At 49.2% G+C, this 15,109-nt stretch overlaps 1 protein-coding gene and 1 non-coding gene across 4 annotated transcripts in view; both read left to right on the forward strand.

Moving 5' to 3' along the window:
- The window catches only part of PBX1 (PBX homeobox 1), a 280,125-nt gene that overhangs the window by 128,242 nt on the left and 136,774 nt on the right, over nt 1-15,109 (forward strand). The gene's annotated exons all lie outside the window — the stretch shown is intronic.
- LOC116643622 lies at nt 4,941-5,046 on the forward strand. The gene has a single exon (XR_004301585.1). It is a non-coding gene; the product is annotated as a U6 spliceosomal RNA (small nuclear RNA).

Raw genomic sequence — 15,109 nt, forward strand, 5'->3', positions numbered from 1 at the left:
GTTGGCAGCCTCGCCCGTCTGTCCAAAATAACGGGGAGCCAGGATGTTAGCGTAGAAGGCACCGTGGACTGGGCAGTTGAGTCATCAGAGTGCCCAAAGGCCACCCCCCAAACCTCTTGGATCGTATTTCAGACATGATTCCAGCTGTATGGTGGTCTGGTTTTCCAGCTTGGTCTGATCTTACCATACCTGCATGGTAATCGCTAATATTTACTGAGCATGGTTAGCAGCTGCTAACTGTAGATCTGAAACGGTTACAGATACTAACTCAGGTAATCCCCACCCCACCGGGAGCGAGGTAACATGTTTGTCCCCACTTTCCCCGCGAGGGCACAGCACAGAGGGGCTCGGAAACAAGGTTCCAAGGCCAAGAGTCAGGTCTGGCTTCCATGATCTGGTACCACAGCCATGCTCTTTACTATAACACGCCTCTGAAGAAGAGGAAACTCCAGGAGGCAGTGAAACTGTACGAAGGAGAGGAGAGAACTTACAGAGCCCAGCAGATGGAGTTTATGTACAATAGACCGGCTGACTCCCACCTAGCCGTGGGTCTGGGTGGTAATTGGCATTCATAATGATAAATGATTCAGGTCACGAAGAGGAAGCCAAATTATGTTCAGGATTATCCATCTACCTATCTATGTGGATATCTTTTGAAGAAGCTAGATGGAAATATACATGCTTTTAAATGATTGACATCCAGAATGATGAAAATACACACGGTTTTGGTAGCCCCCCAGAACGTGGACACGAAGCAGCCTTCCGGAGTGATTTATTTCTCGGTGTAATGCTTCCTCGCCTTGCTGCCTGCTCTGGGGTTCCAGAGTTGCGGCTCCCTGGGTGTCTCCCCCAGAATAGAGGTTGCGGGGGTCACGGGACCGCCTCTACCCCTTCTCGCTCCAGGAAAGATGACAGGGCTGGGCCCTGTGTTGCTCTGCTTCTGCCATGGCAGGTAGAGGGCGTGCAGTGCGGTCAACATCAGTCCCTTCGCGAACCACCATGGAAATGGAAGGGGGGCGCTCGGGATTCGAGAGGAGAGAGGAGAGATCACTTCTTTGTCTGCAAGGGAAGTGCTGTGACTGTCCCTTCAGGTCTATGGGGGTGTCTGTTGGATGAGAAGGAAATTCTTCTCTTCTTGGCTTCTGCCTCCCTGAGCCCCTTTATTTTATTTTTGTTTTTTTCTTCTTCTCTGCCTTTGTAGAATCATATAAAATAAAAACGCCCAGCAGAAAGGGAGCTGTGATGCTGTCGTCCCTGGCGTTGATGTTATTTATTTTCCTCAGTTGCTGCTCTGGAAGCCCGGAGTTGACAGAGCGGTTTTGTAGAATAGAAACATTATAGACTGTTACTGTCAGAGTGTTAAATGTGATGGATAGAGAAATAGAGGCGAAGGAGGGGACTTAATACTGAGAGCCAGGGTGCTCATGGGAAAATAAACCATCCGCATATAAGAAATGAATGAGGTAATGTGGCGGGAGGTAATGGGCTTTCGCAACATGCCGGAACAGAGATGCTTATTACAGGGTGCGCTTAACCCTTGGCACGCCGGCTTCCCTTTGTGGGTTCCGGGGCCTCTCGCGGGTCCATCTGCGGGAGCACGTGGGTGGCTTTCCTTCAGGCGGGGGAGCCGGCGGGCTCGGAGCGGCGGAGACGAGCGTGTTCTTAATGACGCTGGGGGAGCTGCCTGCACATCACCGAGCCTCGGCAGCTCCCGGGGAGGGGGCGCGGCTGGGGATCCCCGTGGCCGTGCAAACAGGCCCTGATTGCCAGGGGAAAGGAGCCGGGGGCGGGGGGTGGGGGGGCTCTGCTGGTTTCTCCACCAGAGACCCACGGGGAAGGCGCACTTCCGTTACTTGGGAGAGAAGGAAATTCGTGGTACTTGGCTCCCTGGGTGACCCCCGAAGATGCTCTGCTACTTTATGTAGTCAGCGCCTAGCCGGTTGTGCGTTGACCAGAAGGTGCTGGCTTTGCTGTAAGGTGGGGAGGAGAGGGGCAGAGAGGGTCATCTCTATCACTCCTTGTCAAGCATGGCGCCTGCTGGGAGGTGAGTGTGTCAGGTGGGGACCCTGCATCAGACCGGATGATGGGAGGGACCCCCCGCCAGGCAGCTGGAGGGAAGTGAACTGAAAGGTGTTCGGGTTCAGCGAGCAAGATGCTTTTCCTTTGCACTGGGTTCCTGTGACCTTTCCCACCCACTTTTGCGTCCTGATGGTGGCCAGCTTTGTGTCCTGTGTATGACGAGCATTTGGTCAATTATGAGGACTCAGTCGATAGGGCCCCCATCTACCTGCTGGGTGGCCCTGAGTGAGTCATGTAGTCTGTGGGTGTCAGTTTCCTCATCTATAACATGGATACATTTATTATCAGGAGTAAACATAATCACGCTTATGAAAGCGTTGGCAGGCTATAAGACATTGTGCAAATACCAGACTATTACCATTATTTCTGTTGTTAGTAACGGAACAATAACCAGGCATTAAGTGATAAGGTGAAGAACTTCACCCAAGAAATAATGTTTTCAAGCCAGCAGCTGCACATGCTTTAACCCCAGGCAGTGCTGTTCTGGGCTGATGGTAAAGTGGTGGTCACATGGTCAAGGACACCGCCCTGGTGGGATGTTTATATTGTTGGCACTGGGTCAGGGGGACCCAGGGGACCACTATCACCCTCGAGCTGGGGCATTCCTCCTCTCCTGTTCAAAGTTTTCACAGAACCACCAAATTTGGGAGTGAGAAGGACTCATAGGGAATGTCCGTCATTGGCCTTGATTTGGTTCGGAAAGCGCTTCCTGCTGGAGCACTGACCCCACCTCCCCGCAGCTGTTGGATTTTCCCCTGGAGCTCTCCCATCTAAGATGTTCTCAGCCCATCCTCATCCTCCGAGATCTAACTGCTGCCTATGAGACCCTGCCACTGAGGGCCCTGTCTTTATCGTGATGGTCCACATCCTGGGTTTTGTTTTTTTGTTTTTTGTTTGTTTGTTTGATTGATTGTCATGATTTCGAAGGTCCTTAGTATTTTCACAGGAGCAGAAGGACCGAGGTTCCTTCTAGAAGGACGTAGGCTGGCATGGTCTGCCACAGTCTGGACTCTGCTCTGGGTCTCAGGCCGCCATAGGGCGACCACCAGCAAGGTGAGGGGCCAGTCTGACCTTCCTGTTTCCTTTTCTCTGGATCCTGTCCCCACTCCTGGGTCCAGACCTGCCAGGCAAGTGGGAAGCCCTGCTTTCCCCTGCCCCTCCTGGGATGCTTTCTCCTGTTTGTCCTCTGTGCATATCCGGTCTCTGTCTGTCCTTTGCACTTTGCTGCTTCGTACTTTTCTCAACAACCACAGCCTGTAGTGAATTTTCCTTTCTCCTGATTCCTCAGATTTGTACGACTCTGTGCAACAGGTAGCTCTTCACAGTTTTCTGGTGTTTCTCTGATTGTTTCACATGAGAGTATCTTGTCTTATGAAGGATAGTAAAAGTTTCCTGAGAAAAGGGCTATGTCCTGTATATATATATATATATATATTTGTTTTCTTATAACTGGTATTACACTACCCTCTCCTCTATTGATTTGTCATGTATAGCTTTCTTCTGCCTATTTCCAGTCTCCCTCACCAGATTCCCAGTTCCTTCTAGAAAGAAGCATTATCTGAGGTATCTTTTGCTGTCACAGATCACCTAGTATATAAGCTCTCTTGCTATTTCTTTAGCTTATTGGACAGTTTTTGACAGAAAAGTGCTCTTCCTGCCCTTGTCTACTTTATGTGCTCAGACACCCTTATATCCAGCCTCGAATGGAACCGGAATGGATGTTGGGTGGACGTGAAGAATAGTCCCAGCCGGTGACAGGATCTTGTCTCTCGGTAAATAATACAGTCGTGCGTTAGGGTTAAGAGTAGCTCTGAGGATGAAATGCGCTGGTGCATCTGAAGGGTTTAGACCCGAACCTGACACCTGGCCGACTCCAGAACTTGTGAGTTACAGCAGTCGTGGCGTCAGTGGTGATCGTGATCCTTGAAAAGCAGAAATAGTAGCAATAATGCCCGATGCCCGCCGGTCTGCCTTTTGTGCTCCATTTATATTTTGAGGGAGTTCCACCTGTAATCCTATTTGGATAGAGTCTATAAGCTGAGGACTACCACCACCAGACCCTCTCAGTGTGAGTCTGCCTTGGGCAGGTGGGATCCTTCTGCCTCTTGCTTGTTCTAAAGGCTGGAGCCTGTCATGGTATCTTCCTGAGTGTCTCTGTAGTCCCAGATACTCTCTTCACATATGTCCCTCTAAAAGCCAGCTCCATTTGGCTTCATGAGGGAGGCTACATTTTCAGACCCAGCGAGGTACAAACCCCTGGTTTGGTTTGAAGTGTACAAGAACGACAGTGATGAAGCAAGAGGGGAGATCCAACTCTGGGCCTTTCCGGGAGACTGGCTCTCTGCATCCAGACCCCACTAGGATGCATAAAATGGGAGGGTATGGAGGGAGAGCAGAGTTCAGGGGAAAGGCAGAACGAGGTAAAACTTCCAGGGCAGTTCTTTTCCCTTGTTGATCACCTATTTTGCTCAATCCTTTCTTTTCTGTCTCAAAAGGCACAGTTCATGGTGCCATCAGTTTCACCCCCTGGTCCCTCAGAAGGGGGTGTACTGAGGCCCTTCGTATTGGAGAAAGGGAACGCGATTTGGGTGGGAACTGCGAGACCAGTCAGCTTCTAGAATAAGCTGGGCTACTTATAAAATGCAGAGTCCCAGGCCCTGCGTCCACAGGTTTGCTGTCTGGCCTCGGAATCTGCATTTCATAAATACCTCCCATGAAGTAGATGGCTGCCGTGCATACCTTACTCCTTGGGAAATACCTCTACCTCCACCCATCTCCCATTCCACCGTGGTGGTGGCTTGCTTCCTGGCCTTGAAGCTGACGGTCCACTGCCCTGTGAGAGCATTTTCAATGCAGCCTCGGCACTCACTTCACCAGCACATATAAAAAATGAGAACAACACAGAGAAGATTAGCATGGGTCCTGCCCAAGGATGGCGTGCACATGTGTAAGGCATTTCATCTTGTTTCACTGAGCTCTGCATGTGTGGTATATGCCCCCACATTTAAAAAGAGCATCTCTTGTCCTTTTATGAATGCCCCTATGACATACGACCCCAACCCAAGAACTTTTGACCTACATCAAGAACCTATTTTGGGGACACCTGGGTGGCTCAGTCGGTTAAGCGTCTACCTTCAGCTCAGGTCATGATCATCAGGGTCCTGGGATCGAGCCCCACATCAGGATCCTTGCTCCACGTGGAGACTGCTTCTCCCTCTCCCTCTGCTGTGCTCTCTCTCTGTGTGTCAAGTAAATAAACCTTAAAAAAAAGAACCTATTTTGAAGAGACTGAAGAACTGGTATTATGGATCCAGAATTTTCCTATAGACAACTGTTGTTGAAGGGTTATTAAGACACATGTACCTACACCTTTGTTAAAAACTCTAGTTTGTAGCAGTTCCAGGGAGGGGCGGTCGGAGGGAGCACGGTGCCCCTTGTTCCTCCTGGTGCCTCCTGGTAGTCTGAGGTGGCTACTGTCCTGATACTTTTAGTGTCTATTTATTGGACACGGGTCAGAATGTCTGAGGTTTGAACTGGGCCAGGGGAGCCCATGCTAATGTTGCCTGAACATTCATGGAGATGGGGATCATGAAGGGAAAGTAAGAGGATGTCCTGGACTCACATTCACTGACATGAACGTGCTCCCAAGCTCCAGGTTTTCCAAGATCACGGAGATGTGACTGTATTTACTCCATGTCACGTGCACTGCCTCCTTCTGGTAGAGTTGCTGATGCCTTTGGGCGTTTACCCGTCCACACCAGAACTTCCATACTGGAGTGCCCTCTTCACTCAGAGTTGGCTGAGTTGTGTTTGAGAGTGAGCGTGTGCACTCACATGGGTATATATTGCGTGTGTGTATGTGAATATGTGTACACCTGTGTTCAAGTGACAGGCCATCCTCATGGTCTCTTGGAGGGACTTCGTCTACGCCAGAGTGCAGAGGTAATTAACTTACTGCCTCATTTCCACTGATGTCCAACCATATAATGTCTTCTGATGTTTGAAAAACGTGGTGTTTGCAAAGATCCTTGTTCCTCTCTGACCTTTCGCACTGTGTGATTATAAATGTGGGAAGGCAGGGAACTTCAGGGTGATGGTGTAGAGGTGTGACAGAGAGATGTCTCTAGGGCAGCTGGATTGTGCATGTGGTGGATTCCTTGGTGTAGGTTTGTATCATTGGAGTTGAGTTGTAATGGTGGGACTGGGGGAGGGAGAGAGAAGGACACACACAGACATCCGGACACACACATAGACAGACATCCAGATACAGACAGACAGACAGACACAGAGACACCTAGACAAACACACACACAGACACACAAATACAGACACACACACACACACAGACACAGAGACACCCACAGACAGACAGACTCACATACACACAGAACTACAGAAACACACATAGACACACACACGTTCAGATACAAACACATGGACAAACAGACACACACATACATAGACGCACAGACACACACACACAGACACACACACACAGACACACACACACACACAGGGTCTTTGCTGATTATCACGAGCCTAAACTCATTCCAGCAGAGATGACCTGTTAGCCAGGAGCCCAGGCCTACAGGTGACAAGTTGGGCATCTCTCTGGCTGGTCACAGCAGCTTCTGCTGGCTGCACTCGGCTTCCTGTCTGAACCGAGAAGCACAGATGCTCTCAGACCCAAGACAGTTCGGGAAGGAAAAGGGATGGTTCGTCCTCTGACCTTTCCTAAACCTCTTCTCCACACAGATCCAACAGTACCCATGAGGACCCAACCACCTTGTTACGGTGGGCTCTGGCATTCAGAGCAACTTCCCTACAAATCTCTTTTTATTGGCATTTCCTCCAATTTAACCATCCCTGAATTGCATTTGAATCAGTTGAGAGAAAGAGAAGGGGAGGAGGCTCCCCCCCTTGCTCTTGGAAAAAGCAGCTCACAACCAGCTTTATTTGGTAAAACGCTGCAATAGATGCTTGTCAGAAATAATTTATTCCTGTTAGCTGTAATCTGAAGGAAAACAGATACAAGTCCTATAGTTAAAAAAAAAAAGTAAAGTAGTCTTGCTTTCGCTGACAGTACAAAGGTGTCATATACAAGAAGGATTGACACAGACCAAGGGGTCTTGTGGGAAATATGATAATAACTATAAAGAAGACAGATTATTCCCCAGTTGCCAACATTCAAACCTTTTTACAGTCAGTTCAAACATATAAAACTTTATTGCTCTAGCAGAAAGGGGAACAATTTCTGGTTGCACAGCTTTCCCAGGGCTGGGTTTATACTGTCTGTGTTATTGGTCTATAGCGGCATTTTAAAGTTTATTGAACAAGACTTTTACAATTGAAGGAAGTATATAAAACTGTAAATTTATTAGATTTTTCAGGATAAGTGCCCTTTCTAGTTGTGCTCAAGAATTCGGAGCTACGAGAAACTGCTAGTTACAAGACTTATTAATATTAAAGACTGAGAGTACGCACATTTTATACCTTAACCGATCTCAAAAATAATGTTATTATATTACTGGGATTCAGAGCTTAGAAGCTACAGAATTGGATGGATACACACATGTAGGACTCCAAGTACCAGACGTGTTTATTTTTCGCTGGCTAAAAAGTTAGCTTTTGTTATATCTTACTTTATTTGATTTTAACACAGTTGGTCAGAATACTCCTCTGTTCACTGAAGGATGTCTCGGGTTTTTTTTTTTGTCAGATCCTTGCTGATTTCCCAGCATTTCTCGGTGGAGGGCTATAACATGAGTGCAGGTGGTGGGTTTTCAGAGCATATTTTAGGTGAGGTCATATATCGTGGCGTCCCCCCAAAGCAGCTATACATTCAAGTAATCAACGCGCTACTAAAAAGAGTTCCCTTTTATGTTTTTCAGCTTCTCATTTTTCATTTCTTTCCTTTTAGGGACATGACTTAAGGAATTTTGCAGTGTTTGTGATAATCTGTATCATGGTTTCTGACTCTCTGCACCCTAGACTTTTTAGGCTGGAAAAGTCTTTGTTGAGGGGGCTGTGCTGTGTGCTGTAAGGTGTTCAGCTGCATCTCTGTTCCTTACCATGGTAGCCGGCATCCCCGTTATTCCGTGGGGACAACCAAAAATGTCTCCAGATGCTGCCAGATGCCCCCCGGGGGCATAATCATCCCTTGTTAAGAAGCACTCATTTATACAATATTATCATATGTCTTTGAAAAAATTTTTTACTGTAAAACAGTAAATGATGTGGGTTGTATCTAGTAATTAAAAAAACTATAGTTACCGGATATGGTAAAGGATGGGCTTATTTAGGGCGCCTGAGTGGCTCAGTGGTTAAGCGTCTGCCTTCGGCTCAGATCATGATCCCAGGGTCCTGGGATCGAGCCCCGCATCGGGCTCCCTGCTCCGCGGGAAGCCTGCTTCTCCCTCTCCCACTCCCCCTGCTTGTGTTCCTTCTCTCACTGTGTCTCTCTCTGTCAAATAAATAAATTCTTAAAAAAAAAAAGGATAGGCTTATTTACTTTCAGAAATATCTAACTATGGACTTCTCTTAAATAGTGTGTTACCCAAAGATTATAACATAACTCAGTCTTTAAAATATGACATATAATTTCTCAGGACCACATTGCTGTATAACAGGAAATGTCCTGTTTGCTTGCCTAAGTCCGAGGGCATGTGTTTACAGGTATGTCCATCTCTGAGTCTGGAGTGCATATTCTTTCTGTATTGTCTTATGATTCACCACTTATATATGTTAGCCTCTTTGATTTTGAATATGCATATGCAGAACCATATGTATATATACATAGACATGTTCGTATTATGTGCCCTCACAGCAAAGGTTTTCAGAAGTACAGAGACACTTTGATTATAATTTTCTCACTTGACATGTTTAATTTTGAGGTTCCATCAACTTGCCTTTAATTTTCAATTTGTGTTTGAGAATTTTTTTTAACCTCTTCAGAAGGTTTTATTAGTGGATACATTAAAAACATTCAAAGAAGTTGTTTATAGCACCTGTTCACCTTCCTGCCACCTAATGTTGTGTAAGTACCTACCCTCGAATGGCACTTTGATCTGGGATTTTGTGTTAATTTGCCTAATGGCTATAGCATTTACAGAATAATTAAGACAATATGTTTTCAAAAGAGAGTACGTTTTAACAGGCCTTTTGGTTTTTTATCGCTCGCATTTTGGAATTCTACGTTTGCTTTTTTCCCCCTTCTTTTTAAAACTGTTAGACACTTGGGACTTAGTGAGGGGTACCTGGAAAAGTCTTGCTTCTGATATTATTTTGGGGAGCCACTGATCTTTTCTGTCGCTGTGGCCTTGGGTGGTTGGTGATGTTCGCCATGAGGCAATGTGTCTTTTCTCCTCCTCTTGCCATCTCTCCAAGTCATTGGGCCCTTATGGGTGCATCAGAGATTTTCTTTTGTGAAGATGTGTGACATCCCTAAGAAGTATGGGATAACTCACTGAGTCACTAAATGTTGTTCTGATACGCTGGATATGAACTATATGATTGGAAAGCAGATCATACAATTGGAACACTGGTGGGTCTTGGTAAGACACCTCTGGTGATCTCTCAGCAAGTCAAAGGATGTCTTCACCATCACCCCTCTAGTTACATCTGGTTTCCTTAAATCTTAATACACCTTGCTTGAGTTTTTAAACTACTAATACCCATACCCGTGTGGTACCCATTGTGAATGACACTGTGGAGTCACACATGAGTAATGTGCCTGTCTTTGAACTTGGCCATCAGAGAAGGTGCTTGGCCCCTATTTGGTGGGCTCCCATCCCTACAAATGATCGCATCCACACTTCGTGGAGTTAAATCGTGCATACAGTCTCTGATGTAAGTCGTAATGAGAGCCTGAAGATGTAGACACACTGAGTCAGGTGTACACAACCCCCCCCCCCCAACAAAGCACTCCTGGTGAAGAGGGGAGTCTTCATCAGGTCCCGCTAACCTCTGGATTCCTAAGTCCTGTTTCCAGGTACCACGGGGGAGGCGGCAGATTGCAATCTTAGAAAAACTCTAACCAGGTGAAAGAAGCCGCTAAAGGAGACAGGAACCCCAGGCACAGTTAAGCTCCCAGGTAGAGTTCGGTCCCGTGCTTGTTCCGAGTTACTGGACGTCCTCGGCCAGGTCGCCACCTGCAGCGGGGGGTCGCCAGGGGCTGTGGACTCTTCAAGGCTGAGAGGGAAGGAGCAGGAACAACATGAAACAGCAAATGTCAGGGAAGTGGTAAGCCCTGAATCTTTTATGAGACCTTGGGTATTCTGATCACAGCTCTGCTGACACTGAGATTGGAATACAGATTACAGGAGGGAGCGGCTGTGACATGAAGCCCAGGCTTAAATCTTCCCAGGGTTTTAACGTGCCTCACCAAATGAATATTTTGTTATTTTATTTGGCACTGTCCCCCCGCAGGAGGCCAGGAGAGAGAGTGCTGACTGAGCCGGGGGCAGGGCGGGTCCCGAGATGCAAGAGATGAGAACCACACTGTGGCTAATGAGACTCACACTCTTGTGCAGGTGTGTACGGATGTGCGAGTGTGTGTGGGAGAGAGAGAATGAGTGTGTGAGTGTGAGTGTGTGGGAGAGACTGTGAGGATACAAGTGGGCGTAATAGTGTATGAGTGTGTGTGTGTGAGACTGAATGTGTGGGAATGTGTGTGTGAGACTGTGTGTGAAACAGTGTGGGAATGTGAGTGTGTATGTAATAGTGGTATGTTTGAGAGAGAATGAGTGTGTGCAGCAGAGTGTGTATGTGAGAGATTGTAAAAGAATAAGCATGTGTGTGAGAGCATGAGTGTGTGACGGTGTGAAAGTATGTGTGAGTGTGGGGGGAATGTGTGTATGTGAGAGATAGTGTGTGAGAGATGGTGTGAGCATGTGAGAGAATGACTGAGACTGTGTGTGTGAGAGAATGAGTGTGTGTGATAGTGTGAATGTGAGAGTGTGGGGGGAATGTGAGTGTGTGTTAGAGACAGAGTGTGTGTGAGAGACTCTGGCCATGTGTGAGCGAGTGTGTGTGAGAGTGTGGGGAGTGCGAGCACGTGTGTGTGAGACAGTGTGAGCATGAGTGTGAGAGTGTGCGCACGTGCGCGTGCACGAGAGCACAGATCCCCTGTAATCCTGTCTCATGTGAGGCCTGGATGCTAAAACCACCAGAGCTGTTTATGCATTCACTCGGCTTCCCAGTGAGGAGAAGGAAAGAAAAGAGCAAGACCCCCGTGCTGAAATGAATTTTATGCCTAAGCGCCTGTCTTAGGAATGCAAATGGTTTAAGAGTCTCCAAACTAAGACGCCTTTTTGGGAAAATGGAGAAAACCCGTAAGAACTCTGGGGCCTCGAGGGACCGTAGGACATGCGAACAAGAGAATGTGCTGCTCCCAGAGGGGAGGCCAGGCTCCTGCTGAACGCGCGTCATGGGCAGAGGGAGCTTGTCTGGGTGTTAGGCCTGCAGGTGGTTTAACTGCCAGCAGAGCTCCCAGTAAGGACTGCAGGTGCAGCGTGCGCTTTGCGTGCACCGTCCTGATGGGAGGCCCTCAGTGAAGGCCGGAGCACTGGCAGAGCCCCAGAGAACTGCAGGCGCCGGCGGGGGGGGCAGTGCGCGTGGAGCGAGGTCCGCCGAGTGCGAGACTTTGAATTGCTTTGCCGGAGCACGACTTGGCAGCAGATTCGATCGTCTGGATTTCGCTTTTCCACACGGGTCCACATCTGGTAGGTCATGCTGTCTCCTCGCCAACCTGCGAGTCAGTCAGGCGAGGCAGGGTGACCCCAGCCAAGCACCGGCCACAGAAGCAGGGCAGGCTGATGACGCAGTGGCCTTTGGAGCTCGGGCACAGCAGGGACTGGAACCAGGGTTCCTGGCTATAGCCCTGTCTTTGGTCATCGTGGGTTGACCACCAGAGTAGCTCTGGAAGGGGCAGTATGGGTGCATGTGGGGGGAGAGTCATCCATAAAGAAGAACTGTTTATCAGGCTCTGGTCTAAGTGCTTTTAACATATGTAATCATAGCAAATAATGGCACAGCTACCTTATCCTCATTTTAGAGATGGAGAAACTGAGGCTAATTTGAAGATTGATTAATTGATCGATCGATTGATTTTAGACAGAGTGAGAGAGCAGGGGGGAGGGGCAGAGGGAGAAGGGAAATCTCCAGCGGACTCCCCACTCGGCGTGGAGCCTGACACGGGTCTCCATCTCACGACCCCGAGGTCATGACCTGAGCCGAAATCAAGAGTCGGACGCTCAGCTGACTGAGCCTAACGCCCCTGGAGCCAGCTTTTGAATCAAGGCTGTCTCCAAAGAACTTGGCCTTGAACACCCACCGATGCCAGGTCCCGTGCTAGGTGCTGGGGGTACAGACTGGAGGAAGACAGGACCCTGGTCCTTCGGGGGCTCCCAGTCACGGGGACACCCGAGCACATTGACAACAGCAGTGGTGCCGTCGATGGCCTGTGAAGGCTGGACCCGCCGCGGTGGCAGCCATTCAGCAGAGACAGGATGGCTGCATCTCACCCAACTTTTTGTGGTTCCCTTTGTGAAAATCTACTACCCTGAAGGCTCCATCTGCCCCCATTGTTGACACGGAGAGAGCTAGCCTTCTTTCTACGAAAATGGAAGCTTTGTAGGGGAAGGGGGGGCTTGTGGACAAAATGGCAAGCAGACCCACCAGAGAAATAGGCCCAGCTGCTTGTTGCAGGAAATCCTCTAGTCTCGTTAGCCCCAAATTGTAGCAGAACAAAGCTGGGTCCATTGAAACAGAAAGAATAAGTAAACAAAAATAGAAAGGGAAAAAAACCCACTTTAAGTTGAATAAACTACCGCTGAGCCAGCTCATGAGTTCAGAGGGGGATTCTCATGTTTCCAGGGCATTTTCAGATTCTGATGGTAATGAGGGGAAGACCGTTGTGACCTTGAAACTTGGTCTGGGGGCACGGAGCTGACGACCACCAAGACGTCGCACACGGACCACCCACTGCAGGTGCTTGCATGGATCTGCTGGTCGGTCTCTTGGGGGTACTGCAAGGCAACCTACTAAGCCCTAGTTTGGAGGGTGAGTGGAAGGGTGAGAGCAGGTGTTGAAAAGCCATGAAAAAAAGAATTAAAACAAAAGTGTGCCTCAGGCTCATTTCAGCTGGCTGCAGGACTTCTCTCTCTTTCTCTCTTCCTCTCTCTCTGAATTTGATATTATTACAGGAACATTATCACGGACTCAATTTTCACTTGATAGTGAAACACCAGTCAGTCCTGGGGGTGGGCTTCTCGTGAGCCCCCATAAATCCACGGAGGAGTGTGCGGGGCAGGTGCTACTCTCAGACCCCAGACAACACCAGGAAAGGGTGTACCCTGGCTGTGAGCAGGTCTCCACAGTGCCGGCCAGGGAGCCGGTCACCTGGGTGTGAATCAGCCTCGTTTTGAGGATTCAGTCAGCAGGTGTCTGTAGGATGCTCTGGCTAGTGCCTGGCGTGTTCACCAGCGCCCCATAAATATCGGCTGTTGCTCTGTTTCTTCCTGGGCAAAGCCACGCCATTCTTTCTCTGCAAAATGAGAAACTGACGTCAAGAAAAGAGAGGCACCGCTGTGGGTAGGAAAGAACTTCTTTGGGGTTTCCTTAACTTTTTTCCTTTTTCTCATTTCAGTTCTCTGCTTTCTTCCTCATTAGAAGGCCAGCAGAAGTTGAGTCGAACCTGGGGACTTCTCCAGGGCTGTTGAACTGATGGAGTGTGGGCACTGGTGGTGTGACTTGCCATGGTGACAGGGGAGACACGTGTGCGGGGGATAAGGACGAAAGTGGGAGAAGGGAAGAAAAGGAAAGCCAGGTTGAAGATAGTCAGTTTCTTCCAGTGAACGGGAGAGTGGACAGTGACGGCTGAGTCCACGGTGGGGGCGCCGGTGCTTCTCCTCGGAACTGCACGTGCTGTTCTGGCCCCATCTGGCCCGCCAGGTGGGAGCCCGCGGGCCACAGCGGTGATGGCGGCAGGCCGGTCTGCTGCCGGCTGCAGGGAAGCGTGCTCGCCTTGCACCGTCTTGCCCTGGGCCCTTCCTCCCTGCTCCTCAGCCCCTTTCCTTCCACTCGCTTCTGTGGACACAGGAGGGGAAATTGCAAATTGCATCAGCTCCTGAAAGGACAGGGTGGCTGTGGGCCATGTGCCAACGGCGGTGACCCAGGGCTGCGCTGTCAGCCCCTGAGACGTCTGCTGACCTGGAGGCAGAGGGATGAACACTTTCAGCAGAACTTTGACCGGCGCGATTTTCTTTGTGTTCTGCCGCCTCCCTCCCCTGCGACGCGCCAGAGAGTTGACTTTCTGTGACAAGCCTGAGAAACAAGTCTGGCACAAGAGAGCATGGGGAGAAACCCGGTTTGGGAAATGGCTTTCAGGACACAAAATCCCCACAAGCACAGGCTTGTCCCCCATGAGCGTTCTCATGCTTGATGTAGATGTTTGTCTGTGAAAAGGTGAGGGACACAATGTAAAGGCCCCGTTGTAAATGTCCAGCCGGTGTGTGCTGCAAGTCTGATCCCTGCTGGACCCTGTGCTCACTGGGGGGGGGGGGCTTGTCTCCGAACACCCTTGGCCATGGGGATGAGATCCGGGTGCGGTGAGCAGATAGGTTCCTAAAATGGAACGGGGGGCTGAAGAGCAGAGATAGCTGTATTGGTTTCCCTGTTCCTCTTTGCTGTTTTTCTTTTTCTTTCTTTTCTTTTCTTTTCCATGAGAGCATCAGAAAGGTCCCATCTGCCTTTTAGGGGAGGGTCCTGCTTGGTGACTGGTAGCATCTGGGGTAGGGTCCAGTTCATTATGCCACCCAGAATATCAAAGCGGTTTAGGCGTTGGAGACCAGGGAAGGAGGAAGGGATTTGGGGGAAAAAAAAAATGCACACGCGTGCACGCACCCCCCAACCCTGCTGCCAATCGGGGTGCTGTCTGCCTGCCGTCTGCAGGCCGCTGCTACCCACTCGTTACAATTAAAATGAAGTGTCCGTCAGCGGCTGTCTTCTCTGTGTGGCCCATATGTTTCTG

Source organism: Phoca vitulina, unplaced genomic scaffold (genome assembly GCF_004348235.1).
Source record: "Phoca vitulina isolate PV1807 unplaced genomic scaffold, GSC_HSeal_1.0 scaffold26, whole genome shotgun sequence".
Lineage (NCBI taxonomy): Eukaryota > Metazoa > Chordata > Mammalia > Carnivora > Phocidae > Phoca > Phoca vitulina.